This window comes from Cnephaeus nilssonii, assembly GCF_951640355.1.
Source record: "Cnephaeus nilssonii genome assembly, chromosome: 16".
Classification (NCBI taxonomy): Eukaryota; Metazoa; Chordata; class Mammalia; order Chiroptera; family Vespertilionidae; genus Cnephaeus; species Cnephaeus nilssonii.
The window spans coordinates 18,981,689-19,004,610 of record NC_137087.1 but is presented as its reverse complement, the minus strand read 5'-3'; the positions used below and the strand labels follow the sequence as shown (position 1 = coordinate 19,004,610).

The window sequence follows — 22,922 nt, the reverse complement described above, 5'->3', positions numbered from 1 at the left end:
GACACCACCAAAAGTTTTTAGGATTCAATTTAAGTCTGATTTATGATTCAATTTACCATCTTGAAACAAAATGGAGGACTAATTTTGCTAATGGGCATACTTTCTACAAAGTCTAAATCAGATTTTAGTGAAATGTGATACCCGGGCAAAAGTTGGAGATGCATAGTCTTGTATGGGCTTCTTTTAGGTAAGTGGAGCCAGGCTGTGGTCCCGCCCTCCAGACTGGGCTCTAACAATTTAGGGCACTCATTTCACCCTTATCTGGAGATGTCACAGCAGAGGAGAAATCCCATATATCTGAATTAGATGCGTTTTAAGCTTTATTCCACAAGATAGATTCAAGGTTGAAATGTTTCTTGTTTATAACATTGGCAGCAGCAGCAGCTTGCTCAAGGCTTATGGAAATAAAGGCCTGAATTCTTCTGTTCTCCAAAGGGGCATAACATTGCACCTCTATTATGTTTCAAAGACAAAAGACCATTTGCAGTGGAGATGCTCATGTAACAATACCATACTCAAGTTAGCATGTTTACTAATGTTCTTTGAAAACTCAGACATGTCTTTTTCTCTTAGGGTTAGTTGTTACTATTTTGATGTAGTTGGAACCTGAAAGGGCTTAAAGACTATAAAATTCAGCTCTGGTCAGTTAGTTCATTTAGAGCATTGTCTTGATATGCTAAGGTTGTGGGTTCAATTCCCAGTTAGGGCACGTACAAGAATCAACCAATGAATAATTAAGTGGAACAACAAATCAATGTTCTCTCTCTCTAAAAAAGTCAATGGGAAAAAAAACCCTCTAAAGTTCAGCTCCATGCAGTGTGGGTCACTGCAAAGTTGACTACCTCCCCAGTAATTTGATTTGGGGCAGCACCTCTCCTCTTAGGTTTTCAGGCTCTTTTGAGGCAAGACTGCCTTATTTCTGAGGTCTTCAAAATGGCTGGGGATGGCAGGGAGAGCTCTTTCTCTTTATCCGCAAAACTGCTCATGAAAAATGATCTAATGTGCTATTCATTCAACATTTATTAACTGAGGACTTACTACACTAAGGCTAGGGAGCTTCAAGGACCTTCATTAGGGCAAAATTTTCAAGGGTGGCTCGAGATGAAGTGTGTACCGTAAGCCTGTGGGTGTATTCCTGGAGCACAGTATGCATGTGATCCCCAAGGTCATGAGAGGGTCTTTGGGGAAAGACATGCTATTACAAAATTATCACAATGCAGAAAGCTTCTAAATATATTTGGAAGCAATTCAAATGACTGGTTTGTATTCTAAGTAGTTGAACACTGACAAAGCCTCTTTATGTTCCACTGCAATGGCAATGAAGGAGACTCTATCCCATTCGACACTATGGCACAGCAACTCCCCCTTCCAGTGCACCACTAACCATTTGCACTGCTTTTCTGTGTCTAGGAGAAGCCTAGCATTTTCTCTTCTGCAGCCCTGCCACTTTCTCAAATGGATACAAGCTGTTGTTCCCCAGGGAGCTGCAGGGCAGGCACAGGGGGCCAGGGAAGAGGAGCCAAAAAACTGTCTGCAAGATTTTTCCTGGCTTTCTGTCCATATTGTGCTTCTTGTTCCCACCCCTGCCCCTTGCTGAGAGAAGACATTGCCTTTTGGAAGGACAGATGGTCCACATATATCTAGATCAGCATTTTTTTTTACTGGTATGTCGCAAGAATTTTTAAAACATGCAATACCTGACTATTTAGTCAGGGCACTGACCTCTTTTCCCTTAGATTGTCAAATTTAAAAAATGACAACAGCCAACACAACAATAGTCACTCGGTGTGAATGAGTCAAAATCATACCTAAGTTTTTGGTCAGATCGGCAAAAAAATATAACATTTTTTGGTATGCTGCAGAATTTTAGTAATCAGTTTATGTGTGCCATGAGATGAAAAAGGTGAAAATCACTAATCTAGATGAAATGATTTAAGGAAGATGGGAAACCAGGAAGAGAAAAAAACATGAATTATAAAAAAAAGTCAAAACAAGATTAGAAAAGTAGTAAAAGAAAAAAAATCAATGTCTGCAAGTGCATCTTGATTTATTAAAGACTTTTGAGGTTAATATATTCCAACAAATGTATTCTCTTTTATACAATTTCTTTTCTGGAGACTGTCTATCCCTCTGAGTAAATCCTGCCCTTATACAAGTATTTCAGAATGATAATTTTCTTTTTTTTTGTTTACTTTTAAAAAAATAAATCTTTATTGTTCAGATTATTACAATTGTTCCTCCCCCCCCCCCCCCCGCATAGCTCCCCTCCACCCGGTTCCCACCCCACCCTCTGCCCTTACCCCCACCCACCACTGTCCTCATCCATAGGTGTATAATTTTTGTCCAGTCTCTTCCCGCACCCCCATACCCCTTTCCCCCAGAGGATTGTCAGTCCACTCCCTTTCTATGCCCCTGATTCTATTATATTCACCAGTTTATTCTGTTCATCAGATTTTTTATTCACTTGATTTTTAGATTCACTTGTTGATAGATATGTATTTGTTGTTCATAATTTTTATCTTTACCTTTTTCTTCTTCTTCCTCTCCTTAGAGAATACTTTTCAGCATTTCATATAATACTGGTTTGGCGGTGATGAACTCCTTTAGCTTTTTCTTATCTGTGAAGCTCTTTATCTGACCTTCAATTCTGAATGATAGCTTTGCTGGGTAGAGTAATCTTGGTTGTAGGTTCTTGCTATTCATCACTTTGAATATTTCTTGCCACTCCCTTCTGGCCTGCATAGTTTCTGTTGAGAAATCAGCTGACAATCATATGGGTGCTCCCTTGTAGGTAACTAACTGTTTTTCTCTTGCTGCTTTTAATATTCTCTCTTTGTCTTTTGCCCTTGGCATTTTAATTATGATGTGTCTTGGTATGGTCCTCTTTGGATTCCTTTCGTTTGGGGTTCTCTGCGCTTCCTGGACTTGTAAGTCTATTTCTTTCACCAGGTGGGGGAAGTTTTCAGTCATTATTTCTTCAAATAGGTTTTCAGTATCTTGCTCTCTCTCTTCTTTCTGGCACTCCTATAATTCGAATATTGGTACGCTTGAAGTTGTCCCAGAGGCTCCTTACACTATCTTCATATTTTTGGATTCTTTTTTTTTTTTTGCTTCTTTGTATTCCAAATCTTTGACTTGATTCTTGGGATCCTTTAGTCTGCTGTTGGATCTCTGTATATTATTTTTTATTTCAGTCAGTGTATGCTTAATTTCTAGTTGGTACTTTTTCATATGCTCGAGGGTCTCACTAAATTTATCGGCGGTTTCTAGAAAATTCTTGAAAAACCTTATAACCGTGGTTTTGAACTCTATATCCAGTAGTTTGCTTTCCTCCATTTCTGTCATTTGTGACCTGTTTCTTTGTCTCCGCATTTTGGCTGCTTCCCTTAGTTCGCAGAGTGGCTTTGTGTGCTAGGTGTGTTCTATAGGGCCCAGTGGCTCAGCCTCCCCAGTTACCTGAGGTGGACACTCTTGGTGCGCCCCTTTGTGGGCTGTGTGCACAGTCTTATTGTAGTTAAGCCTTGATGGTTGTTGGTATCATTGGAGGAATTGACCTCCAGGCCAATTGGCTGTGAGGATCAACTGTGTCTACGATGGGAGAACGTCTGTGCTGGAGACACCCTTATGAGGCAAGACTTGCTTCAGTGGAACTTTGGTGCTCACTTAGTCTGCCCCCTGAGTGTGTCCCTTATGGATCTGAGGAGTTGTAATCTGGATGATCCTACTCTGTCCCCTGGGTACACTGGCTCTTGGATCTTCAAGGAGGTGCTAATTTAGCTTCTGCCTTAGGCCACCAAGCAGAAGCTATGGAGAGATCTGCACATAATGGAAATCAACTGAAGCTAACTTCAGCAAAAGAGAAATTTAGGGATCCCAGGAGATGAAGGCAGCTCATGGTGGGGAAGGACTGAGAGCCAGGGCTGAAAGTTGGCAGTGCTCTCATTTCTGTGTAGCTGTTTCGGTCCTTGTTTTCTGTCAGCCTTTCTTCCTCCACGCTATATGGGTCTACACGGTGGGCACACATAGTTACCCTGGAGTTCTGGAGTGTACATGTTAAATAATTTAACTACCAGAAGAGACCAACTGTCCCTAGTCCAAATTTCAAATTTTCTATGGCAAAATTCTGATTGGTCAATCATGGTCCACTCCTGATCCAATTAGCTAATGGAGGGGTAGGGAAAGGTGATGTGAGGGAAAGCAAGGGAGAAGCATAAAGTATAAACATGGCTTCCAGGCGCCACACATGTGTTTGAGAGGTAGAGTGGGACAAATCCTGGAGAAGAGGGAATGGTTGGAAGTTGAGTAGATATGCCACCAGGTGCCTAACACACTAACCCATAATGATGCCAGAGAGAGAGGGTGTATGCATGTGTGTGCCTTTATCAGGCTTTTGTCTACAGCTGATGAAGTAGTTACTAATTCAACACTATTTCCTGAGCATCTGTTTTGTGTCAGGTACTGTGCCAGGCACTAAGAAAAAAATGATGAGCCCAACATACTCTCTCAAACGTTCTCAAGGAGTGTTTGGAAACAGCCATTAAATAAACAACTCCATAGCTATATAATTAAGTGATCTGAAGAAAAATTACATAGTACTTTGGAAATCTGTAACATTAAAATGTGGTCTAATTTGTGGTGGGGAGATGGTGAGGCAGAGAAGGCTTCTTGGATTAAGTGAGGTTAAGTGAGCTCTGAGGGGTAAGAAGGAGGTCAATAGAGGAAGAGAAAGGAAGAAGTGTTCCAGGCAAATGATCAGTAGTGCAAGGGCTCTTAGGCATGAGATGAATCTGAAGGAAGAGGCGGAGGTGAAATTATACAGAGCCTATTGGTATGGGTTTAGTTCTTTATCTAAGAACAATATGAGGAAGGCAAGAGTGGTTATAGTAAGATTAGTTAGGAGGCAAGTAAAGTAATCTAGGCAAAAGATAACTAGTTTAGACTAGAGTGACGGTAGAGATGGCAGAAGTGGTCAGAGGAGATGTTACTGACAACGACAATTGTGGAATGGGTGTGAGGAAGATATCTGTGCCTAACAGGTTCTTTTCTGCTTCACATACATTTCTCTGAATGTGACTCTAGCTGCTTGTAAAGCCTGTGGATGATAGGCTTTCTCACTACTAACCCTAAGCCTTTACTGAAATGCAAGTCATTTTTGCCTAGCAGGTCTTTGTTTTGCTGGGGCCAGCAAAATGTGTTTATGTTTGAAATTATACTTCCTTAAATCTTTAAATTGCTTTTAATATCTTCACTTCTTGGGGTCCTGGGAGACGTGCAACACTGGCTATATCAATATGAATGGCCAATACAAGGTAACACGGCAGGGCAACTATTAGAAAAGCTGCTCCCATAATCTCCTGCAGCTCCCAAAGACGAACAGGTAGATCCTCTACTTTTACAGAATTTGATTTAAAGAACTAGATGTAACATCGAAGACAAAGGCATTAATATTAGTTGTTCATTTTCATTTCTATCTCTTTATTACAATTCAAATACCCATCTCTTCCCCTCTGGCTATAATGCAGCTCAGAGGCAACAATAACCTCAAATTATCTAGGGAGATTATATGCTGTCGATGCCTTTGCAATACCAGGGAAGTCTGCCACATAAACACAAGGTCATATTACCAGTTTCCATCATGGAGGCAAAGATAAGTTAATCAGTATTTTAGATCACAGCCAACACTAGAATTATGCCACCATGGTTAACATAGTGAGGAATATTGCACATACTTCTGTCACATATTTACCAGCAAATATTGGCAGGTAGAGGAAGGTATTTCAAGTAGTTGAAGCTATCTAGTTACTAGGGTTGACATACACAAATTACAGCCTAGCAATAATAATTTGTTAAAATCACATTGCTTTTACTTTGCTCTGATGATCTGCTCTGCCGAGCCCTTTGGCAGACAGATGTGGTGACTTCTGAAACACCTGAGTGAGAAGGGGAGTCTTTTTGGATGCCCTTTATAACTAGGTTTAGAAAGGAATGGAAGGTGATGCCCCATTGTGTCAGTTTGAAATTAATTATGTTCACTAGGCAGAACAGGCTCCTGGGCACAGTTGACAAAGTGTTTATAAAGTCTGATTAGCTTTGGTGAGCTAATGATTACATGTTCAAATAAATGGACTTATTCATACTCACAAGTGAGGAAAACCAAAAAGATTGTTCCCCAAGCTACCATAACCCTGTCAGAGAATAAAGATACATATTAAAAGTAAGCAATAAATCAAATCCAGTTAGCACAAGAATATATGACAATAACCTTAAAGACAATCTGTGGAGATCTTATATCAGGAAAGTTTAATTAACCTTTCCTGGTAAGAGAGAGAAGAGAAAAAGCCCTCTTTGAAGTCAAAATAAGATGAAAATCAGTAAACCAACTTATATAAGGAATGATTTAGATGCAACTTTAAAAACTAGTCTCAATCATATTCAGCCTGACACACATTTACTTAACAAGAAATACTAGTAGTGCCCCACCAGTGTGGCTCAGTGGTTAAGTGTCAACCCATGAACCAGGAGGTCACAGTTGGATTCCTGGTCAGGGCACATGCCTGGGTTTTGGGCTCAATCCATAGTAGGGGGTGTGCAGGAGGCGGCTGATCAATGGTTCTCTCTCATTGATGTTTTTATCTCTCTCTCCCTCTCCCTTCCTCTTTCTGTGAAATCAATCAAAACATTAAAAAAAGAAAAAAGAAAAAATTTCAAAAAAAGAAATGCTAGGAGTTCTCTAGAAAGCCTATTTAATTTAAGCTGACAGGGGAATTCCTGATGTACAACAGTTTGTTCCCATTTCTTTAGTTAATATCACAGATGGGTATGGTAAGAGTTCACATCTAAGTGAAAAATTGGAAATTATGTAAGCGGATAACCAAATAGTAGCTACTTTCTGCTTAAAAGTTCAAAGTTCATTAGACTAAAGAAATTAAAATTTTCAAACACCAAGAAGGCATCACTAAGTGATACACTATCCAAGTGTTTATAGTCAATGCATCTGTGAGAGTGAAGTCCATAAATCTTGAATAAAAAAGGAACCTGTTACATTTTTTAACACATTATTGTTATGTCACAGTGGGAATTTGCCAAGTTGATTACAAAATATCACAGGAAAAAACCTACAAACTCATTTCATAATGGGTACTGAATTTCAAAGTGATCTTAACATTTTCCTTAAATTGATAGAACAAATTGTAAGTTTGGAAACTAAGACATACCATATTGTTTTGGATGTAACATGACACCTGTTTAAAATGTCCAATACTTCTGTCACTACTGGGAGCAATAAACCATGATACATCACAGAAAAGGAACTAAGGCCCACCCATTGGAAAAAAATAAACGATATCCTAGAGATTTAGAAGAGTCTTCCTCATTCAGTTCAAAAGTGGCAGAGTTGGCACATTCTCTGGGGATGAAACGGACTGCAGAGTTTGAATCACAAGAGCGCACAGATGGGTGTCTGGGAAGGCAGAGAGAAGCTACTGACACACGGTGCCTTGAATCCTAGTAGGAAGCAAGTGTCTTCTGGGAAGAAGGGAAGGAGGCTGCAACTGTCTAATCACTAGGTTAGAAGCTAATGAAACATGTGGGGAGGGCTGTGGTGACTCTAGCAATGCCAGGTGACACAGAAAGGCAATGAGGCATCTGAAATAAAATCACCACAGGGCAGAAAGATAAAGTGGTGGGACGTCTTCTATAGTGAGACAATGTCTGGGAAAGGGAGAGATGGTGCTGGTCCATGAGACAGCATTAACAGGAGATAGCAAGTCACTGGAACTATTCTTGACACAGCCCTCCAAAGATTCCTCTTACACCAGGTGAAGGTGGTGAGAATCCTTATACAGACGGCCTCCAATATTCCCAATCTCCCAATATTCACACTCTCGTGCAGTCCCTCCCACAGTGGGCCAGGACTGGCCTGTGTGGCCAGAAGAATATGGCAGAAGTGATGGCGTATCACTTCTTAGGTTAGGTTATAAAAGACAGTGTGGCTTCCACAGTGGTCATACTTTCTCTCTTGGATCACTTGCTGCACAGGAAGGCAGTTGGTGTCTCATGAGAGTCCTGTGAAGAGGTGTACAGGTGAGATCAACCCCTCCTGCCCACAGCCACATGAGTGAGTGGTGCAGAGGATCCGCAGCTCGTCCAGGCTTTGAGGACTGCGGCGCTGGCTGACCTCGTGACTACAGCCTCACGAGAGAGCCAGCACCACCCAGCTAGGCTGCTCCTGGATTCCTGTCCTTTAGGAACTGTGTGCTATAATAAGTGCTTGTTGTTTTAAGCTGCTAAGTTTTGGGGTAATTTCTTATGCAATAACTAGAGGCCCGATGCACAAAATTTGTACAAGGGGCTTGGCCCTAGCTGCTGTAGGTCATCCAGAAGGGTGTCCGGAAGGTCGTTTGGCTGTCCGGTCTAATTAGTATATTACGCTTTTATTATTATAGATAGCTAACAAATACAGAGTTGCAATGCTCCATGGAGGGAATGGTTAGAAACTATCCTCCTACTTTGCAGAACCACTAGCTTCAAAGAGCTGGGATCTTTCTAGCAGTGGTAACAACACCAATAGCAGAGCTGGAGGCACAGCAGAAGACACATTAACTTGGACAGGAGCAACTGTTAAATTAACCCTATTAACATTGATTTATCCCAAGTGTCATTTTGTTAGACAGAGAGAGAAACAATTACCACCACCATAATAAAAACCACCAGAGGGTAAGGTAATTCCACTACAGCAAATGAGATGCTTCCAGAATTTCTGTTTGCACTCTGCCAACCTTAATAGCACAGAAAGGTGTTTTTACATTAGAAGGAAAAGAATAGTATATTAATATTCTTAGCAATTATGATAGCAGTAACTTTTTATCAAAAAGTTCTGTATATGATGTCGAATAGAGAGAAAGTGGCCAATCTTATTGTCAAGGAACTACTTCAGTTCCTTAATATCTGGTAACACGCTTCACAAATATACCTACATGGAAATCTGAAAAATATTATCAAACATTTCACTGAGCAACATCTTCTAGCACAATAAATTCAGCACACCTCCCTTATTTTTCTAGTTGGATATACTAGAAATCACTGATTTGGGATTGAAAAGTTAATCAACATAATGACTGTAAGGTTGGCAATATTCTGGAACCCCTTCAAACATTAAAGTCTTCAAAGCTGCCAAAAACATCAAGATGGGTCTCTGGACAGAGATGTCAGGAAGTACAGGTCCCTGATTCTCCCCTTGCTTCCTCTTCTGATAATGAAACAAGTTTGGGCGACACAGACCCCTCTGGGAAGGTGCTCTGTGCAGCAGTCCAATGCGGAGCATCGAAACCACAAATGGATGATCATGAATGAACAAAGGAACAAACCCTCCTGGAGTGCATGACGGGTGCCAGGCACTGCGCTTTCTTACCTTAGAAAGTCCTCCTTGTAAGTCTGTGAGGTAGCTATTGTCTCAATTGTTCATACGAGGAGATTAAGGCTCCCAGGGCCAAAGAAGAAAAATTAAAATTCAGAAAAAAATTTAAAATTTAAATAACAGTATTGCATACTGATTATTCTTTGAACAAATATTTATTGTGTACCCGTTCTGTGCACACCTCCAGCACTGCACTTTTCTTTCTGTACTGTAATAACTGTCCTACTTCCCAGTCTGACCATCACGCCTTAAGTCCAGGAGCCAGGGTCTACTTGCTTTTGTATATTCAGTATCTAACACAGGCTTGGCACATACCTAAACCTCAATAATTTTAATTTATCAGTCAAAAAAGTGACTAAGTTTTACATTTTTGGCTTTTATTTTTCTGCTAGGTAGATAGGCTATCAGATCTTAAGGAAAGACTGATGAAGAAAAGGGGCACCCCCCAAATTTTTTGGCATCACTTTATTTAAAGTCTTTTTTAATGGAAAAAATTTATTGAAGTGGTTTATATTTCATTAATGCAAATAGCTTAAATAAGAAAAAACATTTATGCTAATGTTGAGGCAGACTAATACAAAACGAATAGTGAGAATGTGGGTGGGAAGAGAGAAAAGGCATTCTATTTTTATAAGAAAAATAACGAGTAATGAGAGACTTGACAAAAAATCATTATTGTGTTGTTAACTGAATTCATAGAATAATAACTTGATATATGACCCTCTAAAGTACATCTGCCCAGAGTCTGAATTCTACAGGCTATAATGCATTATTTATTCACAAATTAGTGCAAAGCTGGCTCTGATTCCTACAACATTGTCTAGACTTCCTAGACTCCTAAGGCTGTATGCAGGCTAGATGCTAAAGATATTTTTAAAGTCTTTTTTTTTCTAAGAAAGAAAAAGAAAAAATAGATCTACCAGAGTTAGTTGAGGCTAAATCACTTAAAAGAAGGAAGAAAAAAAAAAGGACAAACAAGCTTCTTTTCACTCATTAGCACAATTGTCATTCTTTAAAGCCCCCTTTCTTTATTGTAAAATGTCCATTAATTCCACAGACCATAATTCTGAAAGGCATCTGTAGCTAAAAGTGGCTATAAGAGGGATAAAAGTGAAAAGTAGGCTCAGAGATCCTAGATATAATTTATTTATTAACCTTTTTTCTAAGTCTGACTGAGAGGCCAAATTTTATCTGCCTATAGGCACAGCTAACTATTAAGAGAAATCTAAGGAGTTTCTCTTCTCTTATCCTGCCCTCTACTCTTCAGGTTCAAAATTGAGAACAACATGAAAACACCTAGGAGACACATTAACTTAAGCCTGGTGTGGGACATACACACTTGAGAACAAAGGTCATTTTCTCTGTCACCCTCTCTTGGCTCTAGTCCCAGTGTTACTCACGGCCTCCCTGTCCCTTCTCATCTGCTCTACAACCAGAACAAAGAGCGAAGGAAAATTAACCACCCCATTCATCAGATAGAGTGAATGTCAGAGTTAGAGCTGACCCAAATATTGCTATCTCTGGGAAAACTCCTCTGAGCAGTCTCTTGCCCTCTACTTTGCAGACTGATTTATTCTTATTGCACTATCTGAATATCTCTAGTAATCTATATATATAAAAGCCTAAGCGACTGTTTGACCCGTAGCTATGATGCGCACTGACCACCAGGGGGCAGACACTCAATGCACAGGCATGGAACAGACTGATGAATCTCAGAGGGAAGGGGGAGGGTGGGAAGAGATTAACCAAAGATCTTATATGCATACTAGAGGCCCGGTGCATGGATTTGTGCACCAGTACGGTCCCTCGGCCTGGCTTGTGGGGATCGGGCCAAAACTGGCAGTCCGACATCCCCCAAAGGGTCCTGGATTGCGAGAGGGCACAGGCCAGGCCAAGGGACCCCATTGGTGCATGAATCCGTGCACCGTGCCTCTCGTGTACTTATAACACTGTACAAGAATTTCTGGTTTGTTCAGCTCACTTTCATAAGCTTCTTGGAAGCAGGGGCAATGTTTTGTTCATATTTATACCTTGAGTATTTAGCACAACTCCTAGAAAGCTAGTGTAAGTTAATAGTTAAGAGTAGAATCTAGAGGCAGCCTGCCTAGAATCACAGCTCAGCTCCTCCTTTACTATGTGTGAGAGCACAGGCAAGTTACTTAACCTCTCTGTGCCTCAGTTCTCCCATTTGTTAAATGTGGATAATTATAATACCAACCCCTAGCATTGTGAAGATTAAATGAAATAATGTACATAAAGCACTTAGAATAGTGTCTGGCTCATGGTAAACTCACAAGAATGTTGACTAGTATTTTTTATTATGTATTATGAACTCAAACATTAAAACACTTGATGCTACTAGAGGTCTACATTCACAGACTGCTTGCAGCTATTAGAGTAGGTATACAGTAAACACTGAACTACAAATCCACAATCATCTTCGCCAACAATACTTTTCACTTTACTGTATTGCATTAAACTATATTCTATGTTAAATATTCTGGTGTGTGTTCAAGTAAAAAATTATTGCTGCATTCTGAATTCCAAATGAACTTTTGATACATTGGTACACAGCACATTTATAAGTTGAGAAGCACTTGTGTTTGACTAAAGAATGGTTGATAAGACTATCTGAATGATAGATTGAGGAAAAATTTCCACTGGAGAAAGATAAAATCTTCATGACTTATTCATGATTTCCTTTTTCTTGTGGCCAATTTAAATTTAACTTAGAATGTAAAGTTAAAGATATTTGATGATAGGAAAATCCTGGAGAAGGCAAAGTATTTCAAAGGAATCACTAACATATCATTGATTTTGGAATTGCAAAGTCATATGGAAATCAAAGAAAAATATCAATGTCTAACAGTTTTCTGTGCTTTCATTATCAATCTGAAAGGTCAGATTCAGAAGTGCTGATTGACACCTTTTAAAAACCATGCCCAGGCCTGGCTGGTATGGCTCAGTTGGCTGGGTGTCATCTGTGTACTGCAAGGTTGCTGGTTCAATTCCCAGTCAGGGGCTTGCAGGAAGCAGCCAATAGATGTTGTGCTCTCACAGTTATGTTTCTCTCTTCTCCCTTCCTCTCTAAAAATCAATAAACTATTCTTTAAAAAAATAAAATAAAAACCATGCCAACATCAATATTTTGAGTAACAATGTATCACTCAAAACTTTTTCCTTCATTCTTCAAAAGATATGAAACAAAAAAGCACTGTTTTGTATATTTTTTACAGAATCATTACCAAGGTTGCATTGACAACATCAAAAGAGCTTTCTATCACCATGTAAATTCTACCCTACACAGTATTTTCAGTCACATTCTACAGTCAGAGACCCTCTAAGCCACAAACAATAGCAAACTTGAGCTAAAGGACATAAAGGGATTTGTAAGAAATTAAATCAGAGTTTGTCTTTGGATTTTACATATCTCCTTGTTAAACTAACTCATCTTGAGAGCTAACTTGTTCTCATCAGGGCAAGATATTAGACTTAACTCACAATGTGTGGTACAGAGAGAAAATATAATTAGCTGTAAAAATACTGACATCAAGTCATTGGTGACTGACATAAAGACTTGTTGAAGAAATTAAAAATTTTATTCTATTAAACAACTCCAAAACCATGTGGATTCCTGTAACGGAGAGGAATTGACAGGACTACCCCAGCCATGAAGACAGAAGAGAAACAGTCCAGAGATGGAAGACACTGACGACTCCTTGCCATACTAGCAGTCAGCAGCTGTGCGTCACTGCAGGTTGGCCAGGACCAAACCAGAGAGGGTCGGACCTGCATTACCACCATTTGTCCACCATCCAGAAGTGAAATATCATTGCTGACATGTACACATAAGGAACTGTTTGACATTGAAATTGGGACTCAAAAGAACTGTTGGCCCAGAAAGAAACTCACTACAGACTGATTCATTTGCCTCTCAACATAACCATTATTGCTTGTCTCATTTTTGGTTCTTATAAGTGTATTTCTAGTAGCACATGATCTCACTCATCTAGGGGAAATGATGAACAACATAGAGTGATGAACAAGAACAGACCCGGAGACAAGGAAGCATAGATCAGACTGTCAGAACTCAGAGGGAAGGTAGGGGAGGGTGGGGATAAGGGGGAGAGATCAACCAAAGGACTTGTAGGCAAGCATATGAGCCTAACCAGTGGTTAAGGGCAACAGGGGGGTGGGAGCATGTGTGGGAGGGGTGTGGGATGGGAATGGGGGGATGAGGACAAATATGTGATACCTTAATCGATAAAGAAATTTTAAAATTTTTTATTCTATTATTTTTATATATTTCTATTTATTTTTAAAATATATTTTTATTGATTTCAGAGCAGAAGAAAGAAGGAGAGAGGAACAGAAACATCAATGATTAAAAAGGTGGTTTTTTTTACAGCTTTAAATATATATACTTGGCTCCTTAAAGTTATAAATACTTAAAAGAGACAAGAATTCTTTGGTACCCTTTTTATTTATTTATTTATTTATTTATTTATTTATTTATTTATTTATTGAGGTATTATATGTGTACATATCTTACCATTACCCCCCCCACCCAACACCCATACATGCCCTCACCCCCCAGAGTTGGTACCCTTTTTTTTAATGACTTTTGGAAATTCAAGCTGAAAACATCTAAAGGTGGAATAAAACACTATAGATTTATCACTATACATATTCTGCTTTGTAGAGACAAAAGTGGAAGAATAAATAAAAGGAAACCCCATTGAACATTTTCAGTTTTGCTTTGTAGATTTAATTAAATCAAGAATCAACTGTCTTCTTTGAGTTTACATATAAATCAGTTTCCCAGTTCAAAAAAATCAAATTGGCTATTAAAAAGTAAAAAGAAATCTGTTTTGCCAAGAGTGTTCTAGTTCCAGAAAGTGATAGAAAGCTTTTTTGTCGTCTGGCCTCCTTTCCCACAATCTTTTAGCCAGAAAAAGTGCTGAGGTTGTTTCTCAATATGGTCCTTTGCATCAGGACAAAATTTAATTCTATTTTAAGGACTTCAAAGAGACGAGCACAAAAATGTCAGCTTAATGATGTAAAGAGTAGGTGATTCTGGAATACCCATAGGCACTTTTGAATATATATTTTTGTTGATTTAGGAGAGGAAGGGAGAGAGAAATATCAATGATGATAGAGAATCATCGATTGCCTGCCTCCTGCTTGCCCCCTCCTGGGGAACGAGTGGTAACTAGGGCATGTGCCCTGATCAGGAATCGAACTGTGACCTGCTGGTTCACAGGTTGAAGCTCAACCACTGTGTCACACTGGCCCAGCCTCCATAGGCACTTTAATCAGCTACACTAATAAAAGGGAAATATGCAAAAAATAACCGTACCTCCATGACACCCACCAGCCAATCAGGAGTGAGTATGCAAATTAACCCAACAAATATGGTGGGTTAATTTGCATATGCAGGCGTGGAGTGGCCGGGCAGGTCGGGACGCCTGCTGTGAGGGGGAGGGCGGAAGGCAGAGGGAGCTACAGGAGCGGCACTCTGGCAGGGAGCAAAGACTTGCAGGCTCCTGGGTGGCTGAGAGTGAGGACTTGCAGGCTCTCGGGCAGCCAGGAGTGAAGCCAGGGGAAGGAAGGCCTATTCTTGCACAAATCTTTGTGCAACGGGCCTCTAGTGTAGTTATAATATGGCCCAGTGTCTCAGCCTCCCCAGTTACCTGAGGTGGACGCTCTTGGTGTACCCCTTTGTGGGCTGTTTGCACAGCCTTCTTGTAGTTAACCCTTGATTTCTGTTGGTATCACTGGGAGGAATTGACCTCCAGGACAATTGGCTGAGATGACCAGCTGTGTCTACACTGGAAGATCTGTTGCGCAGGAGCCACCCTTATGGGGTAGGACTTGCTTCAGTAGGGCTTTGGTTCTCACCGAGTCTGCCCCTTGATTGTGTCTCTTATGGATGTGAAGAGATGTAATCCAATATGGTCTCACTCTGACCACTGGGTACACTGGCTCTTGGATCTCCAAGGAGGTGCAAGGTCAGCCACTGTCTGGGGCTGCCCAGCAGGAGCTACTGAGACATCTGCAGATTCCTCCTCTTTGTATGGGGTTTGGAAGTGCCCAGATGAGGCCCAGCTGTGAAGCAAGGCTGCTGCTGCTGCCAAGTAGTGGGCCTTCTTTTGGAATTTCTGGGGCTCTCTGACCCAGCTGCAGTTTGTTTATGCGAAAGAACAGGCCATTCATATGCAAAAGTCGCTGCTCACAGCTTGGGAGTGGTTGGAAATTGGGTGGGGAGGGGTCTCTGGGAATCACCAGGGCAGAGCAAACAGCAATGGTTGCCCTGAACCAGAGAAGTCCCTGGTTCTCCACGTCCCGCCCCCTCCCCAACGCCCCCCCCCACCCCCCGTGCAGGAACAATGATCGCAGAGAGCACCTCTAATTGTAAGCCACCCTCGCATTCCTGTCCCGATGCCAGACAGTCTGTTTCTCCCCATATGTGTCTGGGTCCCCCAGAGTCTCGCCCGGAACTGGAGTTCAGAGCAAGTGGGAGCTTGTATCTCCCTCCCGGTTTAAAAAGCAGCACATCCAGGTGCAGCACTTTCCGCGCCTCCGCATCTCTTACCGGTCTCAGTGAGCTTTCTTCACCTCTCTAGTTGTGGAATTTTCACTCAGCCAGCTTTCCTGCGTTCCTGCAGTTCTGGGTGGTAGTTGTCTGCAGTTTAGTTGTGGTTGTGAGAGGCAGCAAGTATAGGTGATTACTTATGCCGCCATCTTGGTTTCTCTAGCATAGTTCTTTATGTCTCCCTTTTACCTTTCTTCCTGATTGAACAAATCTATTTAACTTAATATTTTTTTCTTGAAGACTGGACAACTATCACTGTTATTCTTTGAATTATATCTAATTTGCCTTCAGATAATTGATAGTCACACCTTTTTAAAATGTGATAATCTGGTTATGCAATAAGCATATGAATCCCAAAACTTATTTAAAAAATCATGCTGCAGACTAGAATTCTGTTAGCTGATACTATTTCAGTTTCCTTGTTTTGTATTCTAGAGTTGGCTTCTTCATTCTTGTATAAATTAGTTTTTGCTTTTCTTTGACATAATGACATTTTTGTCATTTCCCCTTTCCCCCAAATTAAAATTAATCATAATCTTTCAAAGAGTTCTCAATTACCTTTCATTTTTGACTGACATCTTACTGTGGTAGTCCTCAGGAAACCAATGAATATATTAACTAGAATTAGACATGGCACCTGTCTCCAAGGAACTCAAGTTCTTGTAGCCTTAGATGGAGTTTTTAATAACTTCAAAATATATTTTCTAGAAAACAACTGTGTATTCTTAAGTTATTCCTTCAAACTTACGTTTTCTGAGTTCCCAAATAGAGAATTAAGGGTGGAATTAAACAAATCTGACCAGAATTAAGAGCATTAAAACATTAAAAAAAAATCTAACAAGCTAATGATTCTTATGAAAAGAAATGGCTGGTTTAGGTATCTTCTAAACACAAAAGAATAGTTTATTTCTTCTTAGTCATAACACTCAAGTTGAGGAGCAAACAAATTAGAAACAATGATGCTGAAGAAGTCTATTGATATTCAAGAAATTTGGTCTTTTCCTGTTCCTAAATTTCAGGACATTTTGTTTTTCTTTAGAGTTCCAAATAAGTCACACACAGAAATCTCATCTCAAACTAAAAGTAATAATCTATATATATACTAGATGCCCGATGCACAAAGATTCATGCACAATGGGCCTTCCTTACCCTGGCTGCCAGCATAGCCTTTGCTCTGGCCTGGAGCCACCTTTCCCCCTTCCCATGCTGCCCAGAGGCCCGGAGCAGCTGGGGAGGTGCGAAAAGCCTGTGTCGCCATGGCGACAACGCAAGCGTTCTGCCTCCTGCCACTGGGCGCCTGTGTACGCAAATTAACCTGCCATATTTGTTGGGTTAATTTGCATACTCACTCCTGATTGGCTGGTGGGTGTCACGAAGGTACGGTCAATTTGGATCTTTCTCTTTTATTAGTGTAGATAAGCTAATATGCTAAGTGTCTCTCCTACCGTCCAACCGGTTGCTATGACACTCACTGACCACCAGGGAGCTGATGCTCAATACAGGAGCTGCCAAGCTGCAGTGACTTGGCAGCGGAGGTTCTCAGGTGACACACCCTGAAAGCAGAGAGGAGTGAGCCCGATTCACAGAGCTGTGTGATTCCACCTTCAGCCATCACTATGTTGTTGCTGGGGCACTGTTGCCCCGAATCTGGTTTACTGCACACTTGCGTTTGCGTTCCACATACTGTACAACAATAACTTTGCAGAGTGCCCTCTCCCACTCCAGGACCCCTCAGGGGATGTCAGAGAGCCAATTTCAGCCTGATCCCCACAGGCCAGGCCGAGGGACCACACCTGCTGGAGGGACCCTGTTCACTCTGCAGATGCCGGGGAGGGATTGCAGGAGGTTGGCTCCAGGGCGTGTCGGTCTGTCTCACCCAATCCCACCCCACCGGCTACCTTCTAATTAATTTCCTTTCAACATGCATGAATCCATGCACTGGGTCACTAGTAATTAGATAAAGAATAGAAAATAATTCATTCTGAAAGATTTAAGTTGGAATCCTGACTCAACCATTTAATAGCTCTGTGACTTTATCTTTCTGAGTTTCAGTTTCTACAGTTGTGACATGGGTATAAAACCAACAGGGTTGGCTGGAATTAAAACAAAGAAGGAATATAATATATGTAAATTGCCTGGCTCGTAGTAGGCATTCAATAAATGTTGATGGACATTTCCCTCTTTCCTGACTCCTCTGGAAATTAAATTTGACAGATAAACGGTATTTTTTTCACTCTCAAAGCTACTGTGGTGAGAAAAGAAAAGAAATAATTAAATAAACTATAAATCTCCTCGATCTAAAATTTTAAAGTAGGTAAGTAAAGAAATAAAACCAATAAGAAATAGAAAGAATGAGGAAATGATAAAACCCATATGAAAGCTAATAGTAATCATTTCTAATTTCCTTTTAGCTGTGATGATGACATACTTCATACTTAATGAGGAGAGAAATTACCTAAACTTTGAATAGTAAAATTAAAAGTGTTTCATAAAAACAAAAATTGCCCCATTTTCCAGATGTCTTATGAGAAAACTATTTTCAAAATGAAAGTAAGGCCTTTTGGTCATTTATCTGAAAAGACCTGTTTAAGTGCCCACTATATGCCAACTACCACACTAAATGGCAGAGGGTATACAAAAAAAGGTGAATGAATATTTATTAAAGGCATAGTATATGCCCGGTGGTATATTAGTTTGCTAGGGCTGCCTACCACCAAATGGGTAACTTCACAGAAATTTGGTTTTTTTTCCACAGAAATTTGGTTTTTTTCACAGTTCTGGAGCTGGAAGTGTAAGGTGCCAGCAGGGTTGGTTTTCTCTGAGGCCTCTCTTCTTGGCTTGCAGTTGGCTGCCCTCTTGCTGTCTTTTCACATGGTTCTCCCTCTGTACATGCTCACCCCCAGTGTCTCCCTGTGTGAGTCTAAATTTTCTCTTCCAGTAGGATTGGATTAGGGCCTAGCCTAAAGGCCTCATTTTAACTTAACCACTTCTTTAAAGGCCTGTCTCCAAGTATAGTCACATTCTGAGGTACTGGGGTTAAGGGCTTCAACATAGGAATTCTGGGGGAACGTAATCCAGCCAGTAAGAAACATCATCTCACTTAAACGTTGTCCTGAGGAGCTAGGCTCTAAGAGAATAAATAACTCATCAAATGTCACATAGCCATTAAGTGGTGGAAATAAAATTTTAATCAAGGTCTCATTATGAGAACATCAAAATCTATGCTCTTTTTGCTAGTCACAGTTTCTCGAAAAATTACAAATCTAGTTGGGAAGACATAATGGGTTTTATTGATAAGGAGCCAGTTATTCACTGGACTTGTGCTATTATAGAATTAATTCAGGATTAATAAACATTTATAGAATATTTATTACATGTTAGGCTGCGTTCTTTCACAAAAGAGTCAATTGACTCCCCTTACATGGGGGAATTGCTGACTGGCAAACAATAACAGTCCCAGTACATCTTGGCCCAAAGCCTACAGTGAGGCTAAGCCAATAGCTTTCTAGAATAAGTATTTTAGATAAGGCTGTCTAGTAGATCAGATCTCTTTTCTTCTGCATTTGGGTGTAGGCTATGTGTCAGTACATATGTTTGAAATCCCGGATCTGCTTTATAATATTCTACCTAATTGGCAATCTATACAATCTATAGTGGGCTTTCAGCTGGATAGCATCTCAGGGTGAAAGACAAAAGCCTCATGCTCTGTCTCTTGAGACTCCCACTTGAATGTCTAGGAATGAATGTTAGGCTAGATTGTAGCACCTGCTCCATGCTTTGAATGACGCCGTATTGTTGTTTAAAGTACTATTTAGTTTGTGCTTTATTCTCTAACTACATTTTATGGATCTATACTCTGTGTTAAATTGTAATTACATAATCAATAAATTAAATAATTTACATTCCCAGATTATGTTATAACGTTTCCACAGAAGACCACTCCAGGTATGCATGCCAGGGGCCAAGGCATATGTCTAGAATTCTAATACATACCAACTCTGCCTATAACTGTGCTATCTCTTATCACAACTAGAGAATCAGTAGTGAAAATTGTGAAATTTTAAAAATTATCCTGAGATATTAAAGGTATTACAGTGAGGTTGATGATTATTCATTGTGAGAGAAGTTTTGAGCCTCATAACAACTCAAAATTGAAAGCAGAGTAAAATTCCTGTGTGAAAGATGTCCTCCCTCTACCAGCAGGAAAGAAACAAAAAATGGCAACTGTAGAAAAATAGCTAACATATATGGGGAGACTAAAGGAAGAATTATTTTAACAAGGTCCGTTTTACAGATTTCTCTCAACTTAGACTCACCTTCTCTGGTGATAAGAATGCAAACTTCACTAAGGCAGGTCGCCCTTCTTTGTTTAACCCAGCATATAAACACTTAGGCCTAGCTACTTCTCTGGGTCTTTCATTATCCTGTGGGGGTTCTCATGCACATCTAAAATCTGATTTTTGTATATATGTATATCACTTATTATAGGTGCTCAAGGAGGCTGAATTGTAGAAATCCATTACTTTTTTTGTGTATGCTCAAATAAACTTTAATTACACAAATAATTATTTTTGCTAAACCCAGTCCTCTTTCTCCCTTAGAGGCATTCAGTTGCATCACCATCATAAAGATAGAATAAGATGGAGCCACAGGGTCAAACAGAGAAATACATATTTCACATACATGCTCATCCCACCAGGTTTTCCTCAACCCCTAATACTGCTTTAGGTTCAGAGTATTCTGCTGTCAAGGTTGGGGTGGGAGGGTGAGGGTTTGGATCTAAGCAGGCCCAAAAATGTATTGTGTAAGACCTCAGGTCTCTCTCCTCCCTCTGGAAGTTCCAACTGTAGAAGAAATGAAGCTAGAACTTCTCAAGAATAAAGTTTCCAGCACGAATGCCCTTGGTATCCCCCAAGTGTCTCTTTCCCTTTGGTAGTGGTTGTAACTGGCCCGATGATTACTAGGGATTGACCAGGTGTCAGAGGTATGCAGATTAAGGCAGGTGAGGATAGCTGCAGTTGTGTGGGGCTGAGAGTCCAGCTTTGAGGTACTGAGGAAGGAGGGCTCTGTTCTCACTCTGACAGTCAGTAAAGCATTTCCTGAGGGAGCCAGAGCCCAGGCTCTGTATGAGCTTTAGAGAAAGGGCCAAGTCACTGAACCACTCCTCCAGCCGGAGGTGGAAAGGATTTACTGTGGAGAGACTCACTAGAACACCAAGAACAAACAGAAGTTACACATGGGCAAAAGGAGAGAAAGGTATCATAGTGATGATAAATCCAAACAAAGCTGAAAGGAAAGACCCCAGGACTGAATACAGTCTGAGAAAGGCCTGGGCACAGGAAGACAGAGGGACCCAAGGAAGCAAGTCAAGGAAAATACATTCATGGTAGCCTAGGAAAATTGGCAGTAGCCTAGCTTTCACAGGTAGGGGAGAGAAAATGACTAAGATATTGCACAGAGGACCTGAATTGGGGGAGCTAGAGGTTGCTTGAGGCAAAGTTAAAAGGTTCCAGGCACTTTCAGAAGGAGGCTGGCCAAGAGTGTTATTGGGAACTCCCGTGATGGACACACTAGAGGCCCTTAGGCACCTCAAGCCCTGAATGGGTCAGCAATTCTCCATCCCAAAGGGCAAAGGCAGGTACCGCTGGATCTTGGAAATCTGTCTGTAGCATGTGGACCACAGCAACCCAGCTCACATCCACCAAGCTCAGCTTCTGGGCCTCATACTCCAGCAGCAGCCCCACCTTCTCTGGATGCCTGATGCCCTCAATAGGGGCTTTCTTGTTGGCCAACTTGGTTTGCCACTTGCACTGGGCATAGGTTAACACCCAAGAACGGTCATCAGCACCGATGCAGCTATCCCGAGAAATGTCCACGTCTGCCACTCCTACCTGGAACTGCTGGGAGCGCTTCACTGTCACCTCCCAGTAGTGCCTGCCACTGGTGACCGCTGTGTCTGCCAGCACCACTGCCCACTCCCAGAAACGCTCCACATTCAGGGCCAGTTGGGTGGGCTCCAATCCCATCATGCCATATTTGACACCTGTGTCATCTTTGAAGAGTGCCAGGCTGCTGTGGGCAGTTTTCTCTTCCAGTTTGAAACGGACGCCTCTGTGGGCTTCTGCGGCAGCAACCCCCAATCGTTTGGCTCCCCAGTGGCACAGGCAAGGCGAACGTGCAAAGGGTACTTTTTTTTTAGGTAAATTCTTTGAATATCAATTATACCATTCTAGAAAACATGTACACAGACACATTTCAAAGTTTGATCTGATTTTTAGAAGTATTATTCTACTTCTACTTCTCTTCTACAGCATGAATATTTAAGAGTGTTCTTTTTTAAAAATGTATTTTTAAAACATGTATTATTAATGCCCTGGTTGGCATGGCTTAGAGTGTGGGGAGGCAACCAATCGATGTGTCTCTCTCACATTGATGTTTCTCTCTCCCCTTCTGCCCCTCCCTTCCACTCTCTCTAAAAATGAATAGAAAAAATACCCTCAGTTAAGTATTAATAACAACAAAATAATAATAAACTAACATGTATTAATAATGGGAATTCAGTTGTGATTTTTCAAACTGTCTCAACTGAGTTAAATGGGATGCTCCCTCATCTCCACTACCTGTTGCCTTCTACACAATAATATAAAAGTGGGGACACATGCTCAGGTTGAGAGCACCTCTGACTCCTGCATTTCTTTTTCCTCAAGCTGAGTATCCAAAGACAACTGAGATGTTCAATTTAGACACTTTTGCTTTCAGGCCCAGAACCACCTGACTCCAAGACATTTCACAGAACACATGATTTCCAACCTGCTGTCAGACAGTAAATCACTGATACGGTTCAAAGCAATCAGTTCTCACAGCTGGAGATAGAAGGAAAGAATGCCAATAATGCAGGCCCTCCCACCTCAG

The 22,922-nt window shown here is 40.8% G+C and overlaps 1 protein-coding gene and 1 pseudogene across 4 annotated transcripts in view; both read right to left on the bottom strand.

Moving 5' to 3' along the window:
• The window catches only part of MICU1 (mitochondrial calcium uptake 1), a 179,158-nt gene that overhangs the window by 50,270 nt on the left and 105,966 nt on the right, over window positions 1-22,922 (bottom strand). The gene's annotated exons all lie outside the window — the stretch shown is intronic.
• LOC307112481 (SPRY domain-containing protein 4-like) lies at window positions 15,802-22,796 on the bottom strand (annotated as a pseudogene). The gene is made up of 2 exons: window positions 22,782-22,796; window positions 15,802-22,239 (listed from the first exon to the last, which is right to left on the bottom strand). The product of its transcript is annotated as an SPRY domain-containing protein 4-like (transcript).